Source organism: Podarcis pityusensis (assembly GCF_964106645.2).
Source record: "Podarcis pityusensis genome assembly, chromosome: 6".
In the NCBI taxonomy this organism is placed as follows: domain Eukaryota; kingdom Metazoa; phylum Chordata; class Lepidosauria; order Squamata; family Lacertidae; genus Podarcis; species Podarcis pityusensis.
In genome coordinates, this window is record NC_138030.1 from 27,259,272 (window position 1) to 27,281,332 (window position 22,061).

General features: G+C 43.6%; 1 protein-coding gene across 2 annotated transcripts in view; it reads left to right on the forward strand.

The window, feature by feature from the left end:
* The first annotated feature begins 1,197 nt into the window (after positions 1-1,197).
* Positions 1,198-22,061, forward strand: part of DLGAP4 (DLG associated protein 4) — a 332,308-nt gene continuing 311,444 nt past the window's right edge. Inside the window, exon 1 of one of the 2 annotated variants that reach the window (XM_081009208.1) lies at positions 1,198-1,321. The gene's annotated coding sequence lies outside the window, so the exon portion shown is untranslated. The remainder of the gene's footprint in view (positions 1,322-22,061) is intronic. The other variant, XM_081009210.1, reaches the window with a different exon arrangement.

A 22,061-nucleotide genomic window follows, 5' to 3' on the forward strand; every position in this document is an offset into this window, starting at 1 on the left:
AAAACACAGTGGGCATGGGGGTCATGGTGGACTACAGTATATGCTGCCCCTTGGATCACATGTAAAATTAAGTGGGTTAACAAAATAGCACAACCCCCTCCAACCTCCCAAAACACACCTTTTCACTGCTGCTAACAGTGGAATTTTATATGACATTGTTCCTAAGCAGACCATGCCATGCCATGACTCAATCGCCATCTACTGCAAAATCCCATAGCCTTCAATGAAGCGCCTCAGAAACAAAAAAAAACTTGAGGACTGAGCCTCTAATTGCCCTTTTCTGCTGTGCAGCTTGCAAACAGAAGGGCTGGGAAATGCAAGGAGTTATTGTCATGGTCATTATTGCTAATTTGTCAGGCTGTCATTCTCTGGCCTGTGGAACAGTCACAACAATAGCAAGCGGCTCCCCACCCTCCTGTTCTTTTTAAAATACATGCCTCAAATGAAAGGAAACAGCAATTGCTTGTGGATTGGATTTTTATTATTACTATCTCGTGCCGGATTTCACCTGCTGCTGAGCTGTGGCTATTTCATTCCAGCTGGGGAGCTCTACCCATCTCTAAAAATCAAGGCGTGCTGTGAAAGCACTGACTAAGCCTCCAACCAAACAGGGTCTGTCTGTCGCCTGCCTCTTTATATTGCCTGCATCTTCTTGCTAATAACTTATTGAGTGCCTCAGATTTTCTGGTGCGTTGACCTTATGCATGATTCAGGTTGCCAGAGGCACAATAATACGATGTGCAGCGGCAGCTTTGGCCCAGCTCTTTTCCTGCCCTAGTTTCCATTATATCTGTGTGTGTGTGTGTGTGTGTGTGTGTGTGTGTGTGTGTTTGTAGTATTCCAGGCTCCTACAAATCCAGATCTGGTTTTGGGGCCTGCCTCCTTCTTCTTCTTTCTCTCTCTCTCTTGCATCTCTGCCTTTTTCTCCCTCTCTCTCTCTCTCTCTCCCCCTCCCAACCTCTCTTCACTGTACTCTCAGGGGGATCTCACTCAGCACTGCTGCAGCATCACTAACAACCTCAATCCAGGAGACCGGGAAAGAGAGGCGGAAGGGGGAGGAAAAGCTGAATGAATGGGCATCGCATCAGTGATCATTATGGGGAGAACGGTGGCTGCTGCATAAAGAGGATTTTCTTTCTTTCCTTTTTTTATTTTAAAGGAGGGGGGTGGGTGGTAAAGGGAAGAAGACAAGGGAAAGAAGAAAGACCTGCCACAGCAATTAAGCCAGGCTTCATCGCAAAGCTTTCTTTGGACAAGTACTCCATGGCAAGGGGGAGCGTCTGCCCGGGCATCAGCTGTTCTCCCTTCCATTGACACCCAGGTGAGTCCAGCGTTGTGCCGGTGGAAGAAAAAGCAGCCGTATAGGGCCTTAACCAATGGCACGAGTGCCTTGGGGAGTGTTGGCTTTCAACAATGAAGTATGAAATGGAGAGACTCTACAGTTTACCGTACTCGCTATTTCAAGTCAGATGGATAGGATGCTTGTTTGTGTTTTGTGTTTGTGTGTGTGTGTGTATGCAGAGGAAGTAGTCTTCCCTCTTATTTACCTCTTTTGTGCAACACCCCCAAATGCCAGCGATTGTTTTGCTTCTGTCAATACAGAGCCCCAGCCAGCCTTGGCAATTCTCTTGGTTACTCCACAGTTCTTAAGACCTTGAAATGTACCTGCTCATGCTTTTGGTACCTGGTACCTGGTTCCTGATACGAGGGCTGGGGGAAGAGAATGTTAATTGCCATCAACAGTGTGTCTCTCTGTGTGTGTTTTTGTAGTGATTACATATAGTGTTAAGGAAAAGGGAGCCACTGAATGTGATTGTGCTTGGCAGCAGAATTTGAGTGTTCTGTGTTGCTATTGATTTTATGCGTCACGGAGTCAGATACCATGGTGATGGGCAGCAGCGAGGTGGGTGGATGGTTCATATTTGGGCCCACTAAGTTAGCCCCCGGTAACATCCCAAAAAGACAGGCAGGCATGACTGAGGACAACTGGTTTCATTCTGCTGTCGGGAGATGGTAGAGAGTGTCTGAATAGCCCGAGCTGTGTTTGACATCATAAGGAATAGGGTGGGAGAGAGTCCTTTTGGAGGAGACCTAATGATGGATTTATAGGTTTGTTGAAGAGATTTATATCCTGCATTGCCGTGAAGGTGTCCAAGGTGGTTAACAATGATGTGAAATCCAACCAAACATGATAACGAGGAACAAAGGCTGTGGGTGAAATCACTTAAAACTAACCATTTCTAGACAGAAAAATGAATAAAAAGCCAGGTCAATAACCTGCCTGAATGTAGAAGCATTTGTTTCTGGGGGCTGGGAGGAGATGTGCTGCGTAGCTGGAGAAAACTTAGGATATTTGCCAACTCACATGGCTGAGACTCATGTTCGAAGCCTTGTTCCGATTTCCTCGGTTGTACTCTGCAGTCTTCCTGAAGCACACTCCAGGAAGACGCTGTGCTCTTAAGCACTGTATATTAGTGTTTTGCATAAACTATTGAGCATATATCTGTGTTATGTGTCTAAAAACAAACATTGAGGGGGGGTGCATGCAAACATGATGGTGGCACTTGACATCCATGACATGTAATATTCCTGGATGCATGTCTATGTGTGTGTGTCTACATGATGACTAGCTGAGCATGTGGTGGCTTACTCGTGTGCTGAAATGTGATGAGCAATGCTGCATGTTCTATGCTTGCGTGTTTTTGTGTGCACGCACGGGAGTTGCAGTGGGGGAGTGTGCCACCTGTGTCGAGCAGACCTTTGTCAGCCGGCGGCAGTTCCACACCTTGTAGCAGTGTGGAGTGGGAGGGTATAAAGCCGGGCTGTGGAATAATGGTAGATGGTGGTTCTCATCAATACGTTTCACAAATGTTTCCTTTAAATTTAGCACGCAGGTGAGAAAGTGGGGAAGGGAGGGCTGCTTTCCAAAAGGAGGAAGGAAATGCTACTGTTTTACTAACTCCCACTTAAAGAGTTCTGCTGGTAAAAGTAGACATTGATAATAAATTGGGAAAGATCGGAGGGGGCGGGTGCATCCTTGTGCTTCCATGCTAGCTGTGACCTTGGAAGCACATGCCAATCATGCAGCCTTAAGTGGGGCTTCATGAGGTGGTATGGAAGGCAAGTGTGGGGCTGGAAAGGCAGAGCAAGGCAGAAGTGTAAATTCACTAAGGGAAGGAGCTTCCTTCAAGGGTTAACAGAGAGGGGGTCCAGGTCAGATTTGAGGCAATTAACTGTGGAGTTTCTCTGTTGATATTCCATTTTCCGGAGATCTCTGTTTTTCTCCCATACTACGGGGCTCATGTTCCAGTACAGATTGCAGCCCTCTCTCTGCACTGCAAAATGATGTGTGATCATGGTACTTGTTGCCTGCAGAGTCCCAGTTTGCATGCTGAAGCAACTAACAGGGACAGCATTATACCACTCATCTATTTCCCCCTTTCATTTTTTTGGATTACGTTTCCGGTTAGAGCTTCCACTGGATTTTCTCTGAGAATCTGCAGCAACAGGGAATGCATGCTGGGGCACTAGGAGAACAGCAGGGGGTGCTGTGGGGTAAAGTGCTAATCTCATCAAAAAGAGATCGAAAGTATTCTGATGACTGAGAGACATAAGAGTGTCTTGTAGATGTGGGTAGATGTGAGTATAAATCTATGTTGGATAATCTCTTAGCATCTTGGTCCACATAGATCTATGGTTCCTGTTCTGTGTTGTGTCTCTGTTTTCTTGTATTCCTGTACAAGCAGGTGGGTGGTTTCTCTGTAAGAAAAGACAGGTGATCCTTTTGCTGGTGAACGAAGATCATACCTTGACAAAAAGCCAAACTCAACCAGTATAGAAACATTGCAAATTTGTGGGAAATGTGCATTTAAAATGGTACCTCTCTTACTCCATTCTGGAGCAGGGTTGGAGAACCTTTGGTCCTCCAGATGCTGCTGAACTACAACTCCCATCAGCCACAGCAAAGTTGACTAATGGCCAAGGATGATGGGAGTTGTAGTTCAGCAAACATCTGAAAGGCCACAGGTTCCCTTCTCATGTCCTTCACAGGGGGCAAAAGATGCACAGGGGAGAACAGAGAAGCAATTTATCCAAGGTTACACTGAGTCAGTTCATACAACTATTGTAAACATGTGGCCTGAATGAAGTATGTGGCCTGGATTTGGCACACGGTGAAGGAAGGAGCCCCCATTCACTGCCTTTCAACAATGGCTTTTTCATTATTTTGTTACAAACTCCTTTCCCAGCACTCGGTAGCAGTTTACAACAACCCTGTGGCTTAGGTTAGGCTGATTGAGTTATTTGTGGTGACCCGGTGAGATTCGGAGCTGAGTGGGGATTTGAACTTGGCTTGCAACATCTTAACCCCACACTATGTCTACTGTACCACACTAGCATTCTGGTCCAGAAGTGGGTTTGAGCTTGACCCTCAAAGTAATATGATCCCCCTAGGATCTCCCTCAGTTGGGGAATCATAGGAAGCTGCCTTGAATTGTGTCAGACCAGTGTATTGCACAAAAATAATGATCCCAGTATAATAACTGATTAAGGAAAACTTGGCAAACTATCTTAAAACTTACACATGACAGAAACACATACTAAATAATCAAGGAAATAAATTTATGGAGAGGTTGGCCTTGTTTTTTCCATTTCTGGAATGAAATAATATGACAATATTTTTCCTTTAAATTTTATTGGTATTATTGTAGGGAGGGTTGTTATTTTGCCTTTCTTCCCTCTTCAAATGTCATTTCCTTTTCTCTCTTTTATTTCATTTGTTTTCTCCTTTTTTGTATGAGAAGCCAGGGTATTTGATGTATAATTGTTTTTGCTACATATTGTCACAACATAATATTAATACAATTTATTTATTTAATTTGTTTTATTTTTAAAAAATGTGTCAGACCGTTGGTCCATCTAGTTCACTATGATCTATGCTGATTTTTACAGCTTTTCAGGGGTTCAGGTCGGAGTTACTCCTAGACCTACCTGGATACAGCAGGGATTGAACCATAGCTGTCAACGTTTCCCTTTTTTAAAGGGAAATCCCCTTATTCCAAATAGGATTCCTTGCAAGAAAAGGGAAAAGTTGACAGCTATGGATTGAACCCTGGACCTTCTGCATGTAAAGCAGATGTTCTACCATTGAGATACAACTCTTCCTCTTATAGTCAAATAGTAATATCATAGCCAACTTACCAGTAGACCTGCACATGAGTAATATGGGTCCGAAGAGTGCTACAATAGAGCACCTAATTTACCCCACCCACATATGATTCACTTTCCATGTCTGATTTCATGTTCCACATATAATTAGGTCCTGCAGTTCATTGGGTGAATTCTCCACCACCCACCCCTGGATTAAAAATCAAGACTCGCCCAGCTCCAAACAAAAATCCTTCAATTGATTTTTTTAAATATATCTATATAGAGTTAGCATATAGTATCATAATGCAAATTCAATATGCATACATGCAAGTGAAGGCAATAGGTTTATCTTTACTCCAGTTGCCACTCTGGATTATTTACTTATCACCGGTACTTTGCCAGGCACAACATAGAAAATGTAGGAATGAGATTGCGATAGTTCAGAAGGCAGGCAGGCAGGCAGGCAGGCAGGCTGGCTCTCTCTCTCTCTCTCTCTCTCTCTCTCTCTCTCTCTCTCTCTCTCTCCCCCCCCCCCCATCCCCATCCCTTACCAAGTATTTATTTATTCTGTTTTTTTAGGGAGTTTTATATACCACCCTTCATAAAACACAATCCTAGGGGGATGAGCTGCATGTATTTGCAGATCCCTTTGAAAACGGATAAAGCAAAATGTATGGCACCCTGTGTGTGAGAGAGAGAAAGAGATACTTCAAATGATAATGGTTGGCAGTTTGGGAACAGAGTGCCTCCTGTGTTGGTCTCCTTGATAATGATCTGGACTGTGTGAAGCATGAGATCTTTTCCACATCTGGAACCAGCTGCTGTAAATTAGCAACGTTCCATTAACTTCAGGGGATTTATGCAGGTATACAGAGGAGAGATCATTTGTCCTCTAACTCCACGGGTACATTTTGTGCGGAACATACCAAGCCCTTCATGTCTCTGAAATGTAGTCTTTAAAATGAACAAATTGGCAGAGGAGCTTTAAGCAAAACTCGTTTCTTGCGCAGAGTGCCTTGTGTTGCGAGCCTTGTGTGCCTCTGCAGGGGTCAGGGTGCCAGAACTGCATTTCAGAAATGAGGGATGCTGTGGCACTTTGCTGTCTGTTCTTTATTCCTTCTATGGCCTTGTAATGATCTAAAAATAAAGAGGTGAAACCTGTTTAAAATAAGAGGCACCTCTTCAAAATAGGGAGCGTTTGGCAAGCTGTACAGAGTGAAGGAGCAAAAACAGAACCTGCATATCAAAAGCATTTGGCTGATGGATCAAGCTCAAATCTAAGTCACACACAAAAATAACCTAGGAACCATAAAAATCCAGCAAATTTTACTCAATTGGTTTATCATACATAAAACATATAAAAATGCAGTATACAAAACATATGAAATCTTTCAACCCACTAATAAAATACATATGCTTGTTATAAGCCGGAGAATGATTTAACTAGCCAGCCACAGCTTAAGCAGATTACAATTCAGACTGCCAAATGTGTTTTGACTGTTTGGTCTTCTTCAGTGACAAATCATAACACTCGAGGCTGCTCTTGAATGGGTTCTGATTGAATTTTATTTCAGGTTTGTTTACATCGGGGTTCATGTTCTTAAAAATGAAAATATTCAATGATTGCATATATTAAGTTTTGCTTGCCTTCTCCTCTTATAAACATTTTCCAGGTAAGAGGAGCGCATGATGACTCAACAGTTGCTTTTTGCTTTTTTGAAATACTAATGATGCGAAATCTCCCAGTCATTAGACAATTACGGGTTGGACAAGAAATTATTTAGCTTTAATCCCAGATATCTACTGCAAAATGTAGACTAAAGTAAAGGGACCCCTGACCATTAGGTCCAGTTGTGACCGACTCTGGAGTTGCAGCACTCATCTCGCTTTATTGGCCGAGGGAGCCAGCGTACAGCTTCCGGGTCATGTGGCCAGCATGACTAAGCCGCTTCTGGAAAATCAGAGCAGTGCACAGAAACACCGTTTACCTTCCCACCGGAGCGGTACCTATTTATCTACTTGCACTTTGACGTGCTTTCGAACTGCTAGGTTGGCAGGAGCCAGGGACCGAGCAATGGGAGCTCACCCCATTGTGGGGATTCAAATCGCCAACCTTCTGGTTGGCAGGTCCTAGGCTCTGTGGTTTAACCCACAGTGCCACCCTCTCCCCAAACTAAAGTAACCCATATTATTTAATTATTTTACCTTCTCTGTCCAGGCTCAAGCCCCAGTATTACAAATGTACTCTAGCTATGGTAGGATACTTGGTGTTGACAGAGACGTAACTAAAGTGGCATCTTACTTGAGCCAAGTTGGCCTGGTCCATCCCATCCTGTCTCATTGCATGTCTGCTGCCATTGGGTAGAAAACTATTTCAGTTCTTCCTTAAAATCTTAGACACATGGTGTTTGAAAAGCATAGAGGAAGGCAGGGATTCCATTTAGGATTTTGACTGTAGGATGCGAGACACACAAAAGATTTCAGCGCAGAGGAGGGAAAGATGTCTCAAGGCCCTTGGACGCAAGGTTAAATGGATGCAGGTTTAAATAGCACAAGGGAGACTTGCAACAAAAAGTTGCCACTTACCACTGGAGTTTGCTATTAGAGGGAATAATACGTTCATTTTTTAAAAGTAGCACATTCCAGGCCACAGTCTGAAAGCATGTAATGCAGTGACCTTGCTGGGTATGTTGAGTCTTAATGGAAGACACCTGGGTCTTCTATGTAAGCTCCCTTGATATATTAAAAAAATGTTTTGGGTGCTATCCAGTGGTTAGGACAGTGCAGCATTTTTTTAATCTGTGTAATGTAACTCCCCTGCCCTTTCCACACTCCACACATTGCCCTATATCTGCTCTACAGGGTTAGGGGGAACCCCTGGAACAGATTTAGAGGACTTGCAGTTGGGTTACAGGTCTTGGGAGAGGAGAGGAGGAACTTACACTATGCAGCTCAAAGTCATTGTGCTCATCTCACTGTTTAGTCAGGTACCACCCTTACACAAATAATTAAAATAATTTTTAAATCTCATAATAGCTAGCACAGTGCAATCTTCACAGGGGAAAAAGGTCACCATTTTCTTAAAAAGCAAATAGATCTGTATCTCTTGCCTGCTCATCTGGTATCTGGGTCCAGTTAATTGTTTGTAACACATTTACTCTACTTGTAGTACCAATGTGATGGCCAGATACTGGAGCTTCTGAGTAACAGTTGTGTGTGGTATTAAGCAGGAGGGTTGAGGTATGTGTCTGCTCGCTGATCTTCTGAAATGGAATGTGGGTGTCTCATTTCTATCTCTTTTCCTATTACATAAACTCTTCAACTCACTTTGCGCCTTACAGTTGCTTTGTGCATTGTGGCCGTGCCACATCTGGTGAGAATGGCTGCTCCAGTAATGGGCTCCTCACTGTGCATGTACACAATGTTTTGAGGATGTAGCCTTAGCAATGGGCAGTCTTGCTCCACAAGTCATTCCGTAACCTCATCAGTCCAACCGTAGAAGTGCACCAGGTGGGAGGCCACAGATCTCAGGGAGGCCACAGGTCTCAGGAGAAGTGCCTGACTTCAGGGGTTGACCCATAGAAAACCGGGTTCTCCAGAACCTGGTAGAGCATTGCGGAGGTGGGCAAGAAACTGAGGCTTTAGAAGCCTCAGATCGCTTTCAACTGGGAACTCTCCATGGTGCTGCAACAATCAACCTGCCTTGCTGCCTTGTCCTTTGGCCTCTGCAAGACCAGAACAGGACATTCCACTTAGCATCTGTGCAAGCATTTTATGGGACAGTGCTAGCAGCTGCTCTCCCTCCGCTTATGATGCTTTGGATTCATTCCATTACTCTGGGCATGCAGCCGCCATTATGATCCATCCCAAATCCTTATTATCAGTCGGTGTAGTGATTCATAAAATCAGAGTAGCCTTGCTGTTTGAAAAATGTTTAGCCCAATAAGCAGCAGCAGTGATGGTTTTTTCTTTTTTCTTTTTCTTTTAAGGACTGTCCAAACAAAACCCTAGTCTGATCATTCTGATGGATGTTAGCAAAAGTTAATTCTTCTTATATCTTGGCATATTCTTCCAGATACCAAGAACAATAAAATTGCTTTATTTTTTCAGTCAAAGACGATTGTGCGGCAGGTTTAGAAGTAAGCACTCTATGTACTCTGTAAATTGCCTGCAATCAGGCATCTACTGAGCACTGATTTTTAGCTTGTTTTTCTCAAGGACAAATAGCCAAAGTTCAGTTTGTGTGCATGTGTGTTGTTTTGCTGTCTCAACATGCATGAAATGATATTGAGGTGGAATTGCTGGAGCACTTTCCTAATCCAGTAAGGAACCAGTGGAAAGCAGGTCATCCTTGGTATCTATGTGAACTTAACTCAGAAGTCCTTTATTGCAGGCAATATAGCACGATAGTTCTCTTAAAATTGTGCTCACATTTACTTTTTGGATTCAATTCAAAGTGCTGCCTTTTATCTACCTTGTATGGATTCTGTTCTTGCTGGCTTTGAGTAAATTCTTCACTGTAGTTGTAGTCAGCAGAGGCCATTCCATCCACTTTCCCTAGATAAAAATACCAAGGTGTTGGAGGGACACAATGTTCCCTATAGCGTGCATTTAATTCTGGACTTATGACAGACTTGTGGAAAAGGGACCTTTGTTCACTGAAAGTCAAAGTGAGGAATCTTACTTTCTAGAACAGAATCCAATGTCTTCTAGAGAGTAGCTGATAATGTTGTTTTTAAAGAGCAAGGTTAAGAACGTAGGAAGTTGCCTTATACCAAGTTAAAGCATTGGTCCGTCCAACACTGTATCATCTATACCAGGCTCTCCCAACCTGGAGCCCCCCTGTTTTGAACTAGGGCTGATGAGACTTGTAGTTTAAAACTTCTGAAGGGCAGCATGTTGGGAAAAGATGATCTAAAAGGACTCAGGGAAAGTCTCCAGGACAGGAGTCTTTCACAGTCATACCTGGAAATACCAGAGATTATCATTATTGATTTATATAACAGTATTTCTCAAACTTGGGTCTCTCTCCATCTGTTTTTGGACTACAATGCCCAGCATCCCTAGCTAGCCGGACAAATGGTCGGGGATTATGGGAGTTATAGTCCAAGTTTGAAAAACACTGATATTCCACTTATATGTCGTAATGACTTCTGTTTGCAAGCTTAAACTCAGTTATAAAACCCATGCATAATTAAAACACACAACAAAGCAATGCCATCAAAACATTAAAAGCACCCATATTTAAAATATGCAATAAAATAAGCTTATTAAAAAGCATAACGATTAACTAGTTTTAAAAGCAAATAAAACAACTGGATCATAAGTGGAAGTTCAAGTGGAGGGAGTCGGTCTGCAAGAGCCAGCAGAATGCCAATAGTGATGGTGCGACTCATATTTCAGCAGGGAGCACATTCCACAACATTGGTGCCATCACCATGTTACCACATACCAATAATCATCAAGCCATGGCAAAACTGGCCAGGTTCCATTTGCTGATCATAATGCCCTTGCTGGGCTGTGGAAGGGATTGAAACTGGAACCTTATTGCATTCACAGTGTGTGCTCTACCACTAAATTCTGGCTCTCTCTCAGGTTTCTGGGGTGGATCTTAACACAGAAAATATGAAATAGAATGGCTCAGCAGCAACCAAAGGCATTAAGAAATAACCTAGTATGTGTTGGATACACATATTCAATGTGCCTGATAACAAAATCTTCTGCCTGGAAACAGCCTAACATTCTGATCCTATTTCTGCTTACAGAGAAATCCCACTGATATCTGTATAACGCTAAGTATGGTTGCAGTTAGAGAAGTAAGGAGACATCTTTCTTCATTCCATCCCATATTTGCCACATGCAGTGCAGTTTCCATTCTGCTGCAGTTTGGCTTCCATCAAAAACTACAATAATTGTCTAGCTGTCGACTATGTAGGAATTTTATGTACTTAAAGACACAGTTAATTGTGTTGTTACATTATTCCACGGCATTTTATTAATTTCATTTATATGCCACCTCTCCAATGAATTCCAGGTGGCATATATACATCTCCTGTTCTCTATTTTATTCTCGCAACAACCCTGTGAGGTAGGTTAGGCTGAGAGTGAGTGACTGGTCCAAAGTCACCCAGCAAACTTTGTGGCTGTGTGGGGATTCAATCCCTTGTCTCCCAGGTCCTAGTCCAGCACTCTAACTGCTACACCACACTGGCTCCATTCATTTCAATCTAAAGGAAACACTTTCCAATGACTGGAAACAATTTCCAATGCAATTGGGGGGAAATGTCATCAATTACATATCTGTGAACTGAAAACAGTTCTAGACATGAAATAAGCAAACATCAGCAGTTTACACTCCTGTTTCCCTTTTTATCAGAAGTCAACAGCATTCCTAGTTGCAACCTAATACTCCCATAGTGTTCAATTTTACCATTTCATCCTCTGATACTACCAACACCTATAAGCCTGGATTTTTACTTAAATGCCAATTTTGGCCCATTAATATAAAATTCATATTTGGCTGGTTGTTTCTAGGAATTCAGTCCCTCCTGCAACTAAATGTTGTCATTTTGCAGCGTGTTATTTGCATTTTATGCTTCGTAACTGCTGTTTCAGAGTTTTATTTTTTAACTCAGCTGGATGCTTCCACAGATAACATCTCTTCTTGCTGGAACTGAAAGGATATGTGCAAAGTCTCATGAATGTCATGTCTAGGTTTGCACAGTGCATCAAAGAAAACAATTAGAGGGTCCAAGTTCCAAACCTTATAGAGGAAAAGCTAAGAGTAGACCAAAAGTTATGTTTCTTATTGAGTTCTTACTTAGGCAAGCTCCTCTCAGCTTGGGGAAAGTTGGATTAAGTTTAGTAGCTCATCCATTTTTGTGAAAAGACTTAAACATGGGTAGGCAAAGTAAGGCCCGGGGGCCGGATCCGGCCCAATCGCCTTCTAAATCTGGCCCACAGACAGTCCAGGAATCAGCGTGTTTTTACATGAGTAGAATGTGCTTTTATTAAAAATGCATCTCTGGGTTATTTGTGGGGCATAGGAATCCGTTCATCCCCCCCCAATATAGTCTGCCCCCCCAAGGTCTGAGGGACAGTGGACCGGCCCCCTGATGAAAAATTTTGCTGACCCCTGGACTTGAACAATTAGCATTATTGTGTGTGAATCTTCTGAGGAGCTCAGGGTGACTTACATGATGCAGACCCTCCCAGTATCCCTGTTTTCTAGGAACAGCCCTGGAATTACAAAACCCATCCTAGCTTCTGATTTGATCCCAGAATTTCCATATTTCCCCCACCAGTGCTGCCACTGCTGAGCTCAGGAAGAAGGATGAGCCAGCACTTATACCAAGTGACGGTGGTGGTGGTGGCGGCAGCAGTGGCAGCTATGAGAGAGCATCCTGTTGCCTCTCCATGGCTGCTGCTACCAGCCTCCTCCCTTGGGCAGCTGATAGCGGCTGCTGGAGGACAGTCGAGGAGGAGGAGAAGCTTCCCCCACCGAGGCCAAGTCCCGTGCGATGCTCCAGCTCTGATTCAGCAGTAAAGAGAGGGTTTTCATGGTGAAAGCTCCAGAGGAAAAAACAAAGAAAGGAGGACTGGAACTCTTATTCAGATACTGGAGCATGAGTCAGACCATTGGTCCTTCTAGCAAACGGTTGCTTTCACTAACTGGTCTCTAGGATTTCAGCTGCTCTCTAGGATTTCAGAGAGGTCTCTCCCAGCCCTACCAGGAGATGCCAGGGATGGAACCTAGGACCTTCTGCTTGCAAAGCAGATGCTCTACCGCTGAACCATGACTGGTCTGTATTGACCAGTCCAAGACTTGCTTAGCAGCTATTAATACTGCAACAAATACTGTCTTATGCTTTATCTCCTATCACTGTGTTGCAAATATTGAATAATATTGGAAGCAACTCTAGTTATGCATATTGTGCAATTTCATATTCTTAGCTCAGGGACATGTTGGTTAAACAAGATTTATGGAAAGAATATCTTCTTATTTGCCTTATAACCTCTTTCTTCCAATACCCTCCATGTTTGAAATAATTATGGATCTAGTTATGATCAACTTCCAGCACCAGGGCAAATCTCTGGCATACTGGATTAGTATCCAGGTCATATCTGTACTCCTCTTCCGGTGACGAAGCTATAGCCCAGGAGTTCAAAGCAATTACGTTTATATTCCCACATGTGATAATGTTGCCTTGACATTTATGTTGAGCGGAATGAAAGCAATGAATTACACCCCTCTGGGGTATGGTGAACAGAAGGATGTGTATGGATTCTATACCTCTGTAGACTGTATTGAGAAGGACAAAGTGTACCGAACAGTTGTTGTATGGCATTACCAACCTGAGCATCTAGACAAAATGACAGAGCAGCATCAGTGCTAATCTCTTTAATTTTTTCAGTAGTATGTGGGGAACTTGCATGTCTTTGATCTGAGTATCATTGAAAGCTAATCATAATTATAATGATTAACAATTATATCACCTTATGAGAAGACCTGTCCACCCCACACCTCAGCAATAAGGTTCAGGATTACTAACTCTAGCTAGTTGTCAAATGGAAAATGTTGGTGTAAAGTCATAACTTCAGTTGCTTAATTTAGTAGTGTTTGCCCATGAACCTTGTAACGTGCAACTAAAAGTCTGGGTTCCCAAATAAGATTATTGATGTAATATTAATTCTGTAGGTCCATATCAATTTAAAAGGCTCACCCTTCCTTTTTTTTTTAAAAAAAGAGACCGCATAAATAGATTCAGAGTGAGATGAAGTGGAACATGGTGAAAACAATGAGAAAACTGGAATTCTGCAATGCTGAACTCTCACAAGCACCCTCCGTATACATGGAGAATAGCTAATTGTTTTAAACAAATGGAAGCGACTAGCAGAAGGGAAACTTTGACTTGATCCAGGGACATGATGCTGGTGTCATTGTGGCCTCAAGTAGCTGTCTGCAGGAACTTTCCAAAATAGTATAGGCCACTTAAGTGCTGCTGTTTTCACAGGCCTGGCTGAAATGTCCATCTGTTCTGATTTTTGTAGGATCATTTTTGGTTTTTTCCACTACAGTCATCTAGTGAGACCCTCTTGGTGGTGCCACAGGTAATAAAAGTTCAACTGGCAGTCACTAGGGGTGAGCATTTTTGGTTGTGGCACCTTTTTTATGGAACCAAAACTTAGTTAGGTATCATCCTTGATGGCATTCTGCCACCTTCCTAAAATGTTTTTTTAGTCAGTTATCTGATTGCAGCTGTGCTTTATTGTTTGTTTGTGTGTGTGTGTGTGTGTGAGAGAGAGAGAGAGAGAGAGAGAGAGAGTTGTATTTATCTAATCTATGTATCATGTACAGCACCTCATTTCAGTGAGAGATGATATTTAAATGTTTTTCAAAAATAAATGCTCTTCTTGTTAATTCAGGGGTAGCCAATGAGGTGCTTTCCAGAAGTTGTTGGGCAATGATTTCTATCATCCCTGACCATTGGCCATGATGTCTGAGGATGATGGGAGTTGTAGTCCAGCAACATCTGTGGAGGGAGGTACCATGTTGTCTACCTAAGGGCTAGTTGTTGTTGTTTTTTCCTGTCTCAGCAGAGTTGAAAAGGCGTGGTTGGTTGACTTAATGGCTCCTCCCAACATGGCTCTGCCAGTTCTTAGAATCAGCCATCATGATGACTGACCATTCAAATTTCCCAGGTTCCATCCCTTATATGCTCCATTGATAGCTATAGACTCAGCTGCACTTGTGGCAGTGGTTGTTGTTGGACCAACCTGCTACACTAGCAGGCATCACCCTTCCTGGATTTATTGTCCAGCAGAGCAGCATTAGCAAGAAACAAAGCAGCACCCTGGGAGATATTTATAGCCTCCATAATGTTATTCCCTTGCCAAGCTATTACGGAAATAGGCTATAAGTATATCATAGGAGAAGAGATTTTAATGGCAATGTGTTGTTGTTGCTTTTGGCTTCTTGTTTTTAACCATAAGATTTGGAAGCTACATTTCCTTGCTAATGAGTTGCTTCATCCAATTAATATTTTCACCAAGCTGGCACCAGAAATGAGACTTAGGCTGGAATTACGTGTTTGGCAGTGAACCAAACCAAATGAGACTTAGGCTGGAACTTTGTGTTTGACAGATTTCTGACCCTGTCTTTGCTTTGCAGCAAGTGTGGGCAAATGTGTGAGCCGAACCCTTGCCCCACCCACCACTTATTTTCCTTTGCAACACCTCCCTCCAATTATTCCCCCACAAATGCTTTCATGAAAAGAAGTCAGAAGAGAGTAGGCTGAAGGGTCTTCCAGAAGGACTGTTTGGGGAATTTGAAGGATAACAGTGGAGATGAGTCCGAGTGTGTGTGTGGAGGGTGAACTGCAATAAAGGAGTCTCAAACCATTTTGAGCATGTGAAATGCCTGAGAGCCTTGTCTTTCAATGCAGCCACAATGCATTGATGCAGCAATGATGTCCCCTCTACCTTATTCGGGGACCTGGCCAGATCAGAGTTTAAATTTAGCTAGCAGATAGTCATACAGTGCCCAGGAATAAGAGAAAATTATGAATCTTTTCATACGGGCTTACAAATAAGCTCACACAGCTTGCTAGCCTGCAGGGTAAAGATAAAGGTACCCCTGACCATTAAGTCCAGTCGCGGACGACTCTGGGGTTGCGGCGCTCATCTCGCTCTATAGGCCAAGGGAGCCGGCGTTTGTCTGCAGACAGCTTCCAGGTCATGTGGCCAGCATGACTAAACCGCTTCTGGCGAACCAGAGCAGCACACGGAAACATCGTTTACCTTCCCGCTGGAGTGGTACCTATTTATCTACTAATAGTTAACATGGAAATGCAGACTACTAGAGTCTTAGCAGGCTAGTAATATATATATATATATATATATATATATATATATATATATATATATAAAATATATTGGTGAAGGGATGGAGCAATCTGTTGTTCCACTAACAGCCTGTTTGGTTTCAGTGCTGGTGACAAAGGAAGGGGCTCCTCTTCCTTGAGGGCTAGCATGAACACCAAGGGACCAGAAGAGAAGCAGATTGATTCCAGGCTGCAAGACTACTTTACTTAAGGGGGTGGGGGATTGGTTTTTTTAATGCAATTGTAATAGAGAGAAAGAAAAGGCTGCTCTATTCTTAAATCTTGTTTATCAGTGCTTAACTACCTCTCCTTCAGGTTTGTCATCTCTGTTTTATTTGGATTCTAAGCCTTGAAGACATGGGCATTATTACTTCTGTGCTCTTTATAGCCCCATGTGCACTCTTAGTGGCATTTAATAAATATGGAATAGTAAAAGGAAGAAGAGATGATTGGGGATGGGGGCAACTGCAACTGAAAAAGTCTGAGCTACTACAGTATAGTGTAATGGCTAAGAAAACGTGTTGCTGGAAGAGAAATCTTATGTATCCGAGTGAGAATGTTTGGTGAGAACTCTCATAATGAGCTCTGTTAAGACTATAGAGGTGGTGGTTGGTTTGGTGGGAGTATCCCTGCAGTGGAAATCCCCTTGGGGTTGACACTTCAGTGGTCACCAGCACTACCCTGAGATGCTGGTTTTGGCCCTGCAGCCTGGTTGGATGCATGGTAGGAGAGTACGGAAAGAAGGCTACCTTGTGGGAAGAAAGTCCATGATAATAGCAGGCATAAGGCCACTGTAGGTCACATCACAGCAAACTCTGCCCTCAAACTCAGGCTTTGTCCATCTAACTTTTTGAGAGCAGGAGAAGGGGTCCCACTCATTTGTCATCTGGCACAGAGCCCCCTTTCCTTGGTTTTCTTAGTGTCCCATCACCTTTCCTTTGTTCTTTTAATGGCCCGTCAACCTTGTCAAGAAGCTAGCTTAATTAGCTTTTCACACTTGCTAGGATTATAGGTGTCTGGCACCCACAAATTCATAACAGTATGCTGATAATGTGTGAGGGAATGTGGATCAGAATCTGAATTCTGTTTTTGCCAAGTTGGGTTTACATTCATGATTTAAGCCTCTTATATGAGAACTTCCTTAGCTGGAAATGTGTTCCATTTCCTGCCCTTTTCTGAGCACCATCCCACACCTTTATGTAATGCAAAGGTCACTGCATCCCATAAGGTGATGAAACAACAGAACACTTGGCATTCTCAATCTTCCCATTTTGTCATCATAGCTCTGCCCCTTCAGTTGGTTTGGTGGGGGCTAACCTGCACATGCTGTGTGCGTGACAGATCCCGCTGACACCTCATATTTTGACTGCTCCATTTTATTGTTCCTGTTGCTAAGAGATGCTGAAAGGCCATCCTCCTCCTTTTTTTTCTGAGAAAGCAATGCCTTATTACGGTACTTGCTTTGGATATTTAATCTGTCTTGTTGTGATGAGTCAGCCTTCTTTGGGTACATAGACATACACTCCCCCCTCCCAGTTGACCGCTGTTGGCTTAATCCCCTCTCTCTGCATCCAGGTCGTAGAGCAAGCATGGGGAACTGTGGCCCTATAATCGTTTTTAGACTCCCATCAATTTCAGCCAGCAAAGCAAACGGTCAGGGATGATGGGATTTGTAGTCCAGCAATATCTAGAGAACCACAGCTTCCATACCTCTCTCTTAGATGGTCTAATTCAGACAATGGGACCTCTTAGTTACAATCTTTCTATATTTTGCAATGCCCATAAATGTAGTTTATGAATATTGGGTACTTCAGTTACCCTCACTTTGACTGAGTGTATGTTCGGATTGCAGCAAACAGGAAAAAATACATAACATAGTAAATGACTGTACCTGAGAACAGTTGTGCAAAGAACCAACTAGAGGTGAGGCAACACTGGACTTAATCCTTAATCCAGCCTGGGAACTGTTGAGAGGTGTAAGTGTTGTTGACTTGGTGGGGAATATTGACCACATCTATCAGAGTCACCAGATATGTAAACGGAATGCTGCCTAGCAACACAGAAACAGTTAATTTCAAATGATTCTCAAAATTGAGGAGATTAGGTAAAGGAGATTAGATGAAAGGAAGAGTCAAGAGGGTAAAATCTCTTCAAGATGCTTGGAGGTTATTTAAAGACATGATGAGATAATAGAAGCTCAGCTAGGATGTATGTCACAAACTTGGGAAAGGACAGAGAGAGAATGAACTTCCTAGAGGATGCTAGCATGGTCAACAGGAACATAACCAAAGGCCCATCTATTCCTACATTCTCCGAATGTCCAACTCTCCAGCAAGTGGCGTTTAGAGGTAAACCACCTCTGATACTTGATAGCTTTATCCTCCATGAATCTGTCCAACTCCTTTTTGAAGCTATCACATGTTGGTGGCCATCACTACATCTTGTGGGAGAGAATTCAGTTTAATTGTACTGAATTATATTCATTAAGTACTTAAAAATATAAGAGCCTTCTGGATCAAAATTATTCCTCCTAAAGCTTTGTTTCCCAACCCTTGATCATTTTAGTCACCCTCCTGTGCACACATTTCAGCTTATCAATATCCTTCTTAAATTGTGGTGCCCAGAATTGGACACAGTATTCCAGGTGTGGAGTGACCAAGGCAGAAGGTAACAAGAAATGAAATTCTAACAGGGGTCTTCAAACTATGGTTCTGGAACCGGCCCACCTGCCAGTTGCAGAACCCACTGCTGACTCCCTCCCTCAAAGTCTGAGGAAGGGCAATGAATTGGGCAGGTGATTTCGGTGCCGCTTACTGAGCACGCTCAGCTGGACCCGCACATGCTCAGCATCCCTTGGCCAGGGAGGAGAGCAGACCAGTGCCCCTCCAAGTTGCAACTCCAGCCGACACCAGGCACTTCCTCTCCTGCCTTGGTGTCAATGGAGGCCCCGCCCCAGCCACTCTTGGCTCCCTGGAGCACTGGGGCAGAGCTGCAAGGAGCAGCAGCAGCCACGCAACGCCTGGGCCCGAGTCAGCATCAGCTGGGGACGAAGCGTGGTGGCAGATAAACTGGGGGCCAGACGGAAAGCCCCGCGCTCTGCCTTCCTCCCTCCCTGCTCAGAAAGCCTGCAAAGAACATTCTGGTAGGGGGAAAAGAAAGTTTGCAGGGGTGGAGTGGTAAGGAGGTCTCTCCTCCCTTATGAGGGCAGCTGCCTCACGTGGCATGGAGGGAGGCATCAGTCAGCCTAGCAGACCAGACCTCCTCCTTCCACCTTCCTGAGGAGGAGGAGGATCTGGGCCCTGGCTCTGCCTCTCTGCAGCTCTCACCACCGCACATTCATTCGCTTCTGTGCAGCCAGGAACCTTGGAGGAGCGTAGCGAGGGGGAGGGGAGGTTGCTTTGCTGGGCTCGGTGCTGCCGCTGGGTGGTCCAGCCTGCTCCTGGGCTGCGAGTGCAAGAGAGCCTTCCCTCCCTCCCTCCCTCCCAGCTCCCCGCCTTGTAGCAGCCAGATACCCCCACCAGCGCTCTCTGCCCCTACATTCTTCCCATCCCCGGATCTGGACACATGGAACTGCTGTGCGTGGAGGGGGTGATCTAGGCCAAGCGGGATCCGCAGCTGCTTAGGGACCGCCGGATCCTGCAGAACCTCCTGAGTCGGGAAGAGTGCTATAGCCCCCGGGTCTCCTATTTCCAGTGCGTGCAGAAGGAGATCCAGCCCTACATGCGGAAGATGTTGGCTTTTTGGATGTTGGAGGTCTGGGCCAGGATCCTGTTCCTCCCCCCCCCCTCCTGCTCATGCCCTGCGTCATCCCTTCCGCTCGCAGGATCAGATCCCGGCTTGCTCAACACCCTGTCCCCCCCTCCCCCTCCTCTTGCTCTTTTCCCCACGGCCTGAGAGCCCCTTCCCTATTTTTCCATCCCGTGTTTCTTCTCTCTCTCCTCCTCCCTATCTCATTTCTTCCTTCCTCTCTCCCATCCTTTGCTTATTCAGGTCTGCTTTCTGTCTGGCTTTTCCCTCCTGTCGCTGACACTGTTCATGTGGGAACCCTGATTTACTTTTGTTAGATAAAGCTTGGAATACGGCTTAAATATGAACAGCAACATAGGCTTTAGTTTGGGGAAGTTGTTAACAGGCACAGCACTTTCCAGGATCACCTCCCACAAACACACATTAAAAGTAACCTCCAAAAGCATACACTAGCCTGCTCTTTATTTATGTACATTACAAATGTTTTGTAAATATTTTTTCTACACACACACACACAATGTTTGTGCATATGTATGTGTCATTAATGAACATAAACTTATAAGTTTATGTTGATTAAAATTGTTCTTCATTTTAAATATTGTATTGTTTTTCCTATTTTTTGTGCACTACAAATAAAATATGTGCAGTGTGCACAGGAATTCGTTCATATTTTTTTCAAACTATATAGTCTGGCCCCCAACAGTGTCTGAGGGACAGTGAACCAGCCCCCTGTTTAAAAAGTTTGAGGACCCCTGTTCTAGTACTAACTGACAAATCAACAGCTCAGCAGAACAGAATGCTATGTGAGAGCTCTTAAATGGCCAACAATTTCACAGTTGAATTATTTGAACAAAAGAATGCACCTTACTAAAACTCCATAACACCTCCATGTCAGGGATGGGAAAGGAGCCAATCTGACATGAATCTGTAAAATGGGTCATCACTGAAAAAAAGATATTTATTTATGTACTTGATATATTATAAACCACAGCTCAAAGCAAGTAACAATGCATTAAATAAACAATACATAAATAAAAGGAAACAACCCCATTAAAATTCTATTAAAAAGCTATCAACTGAACAAATGACTGAATCAAATAATAATAGGCAACTTTTGTGAAAACTATCCAAGATAGTCTTCAGACGGGGTATTCTAGAGTTTTGTTAGCTCAATTTCTTTCCCAGGTATCTTGATTGAATGCATTGCTAAATATAGAATTAAGCAAAAACATTAGTGCTGGATCGCTCCAAAGGTCCATCTAGCTCTGGTCCTGCATCAGCTCTAGCCACCATGTTCAATGACCAGGAATGGTTGGAGTTGTATTCCAACATATTCCCCATTTATGATAGTCCAATATGGTGCTTCCCATAATGGCCAGCGCTGTGCCTCAGGGAAGCCATCAAGCAGAGATTCAAGACCACCAACTACTCCCACTGATGCGTCCCAGCAAATACAAAGCTAACCTTGCTCAAGAATGATCAGCATAGCATCTGAAAACTTGAAGTCCTGTCTTGCAAACCCTTTAGAATTCTATGGGAATGTCAAAGATAAAGATAGAGATGATCTAGTACAGGCTTCCTCAACCTCGGCCCTCCAGATGTTTTTGGCCTACCACTCCCATGATCCCTAGCTAGCAGGACCAGTGGTCAGGGATGATGGGAATTGTAGTCTCAAAACATCTGGAGGGCCAAGGTTGAGGAAGCCTGATCATGTAGATGCTATATACTTGGACTTCAGGAACCCTTCAACAGATTTCCTCACCAAAGACCTCTGAGTATACTTGGCAGTTATTCCATTAGTGGGAGAAGTCATCTTATGGGCTGGTAACTGATCAAAAGCCAGGAAGTAGAAATAAACAAGACAGTTTTCACAGTAGAGGGGGGCAAGTAGTGGAGTCCACCAGGGAAACAATGCTACTGAATTTATTAAATTTTATAGAACTGTGATGAACAATGTAGTAGTCATAAGGTTAGTCATGAACAATTGTGTGTTACATCGAATTGTTCATGGTGAAAAACCAACTGAAGCAGACCATAACAAGTTCCAGGAACAACCTTTCCCAGCTGGGTGAATGGGCAACAAAACAGCAAAAGAACTTCGACATAAGTGTAAAGTGAAATCTCCCAATTTCAGACCTATGTTGACGGGTTGTGAACTGACTATGGCTGTCCTAGAAAGAGAACTTGAGATTGCAGCAAATAACTTGATGTTAGACTAAATGTATCCATTCATATACTGCGTTTATATAGCCACTCCCTAACAGGAATTCTCTGGGTAGCTCA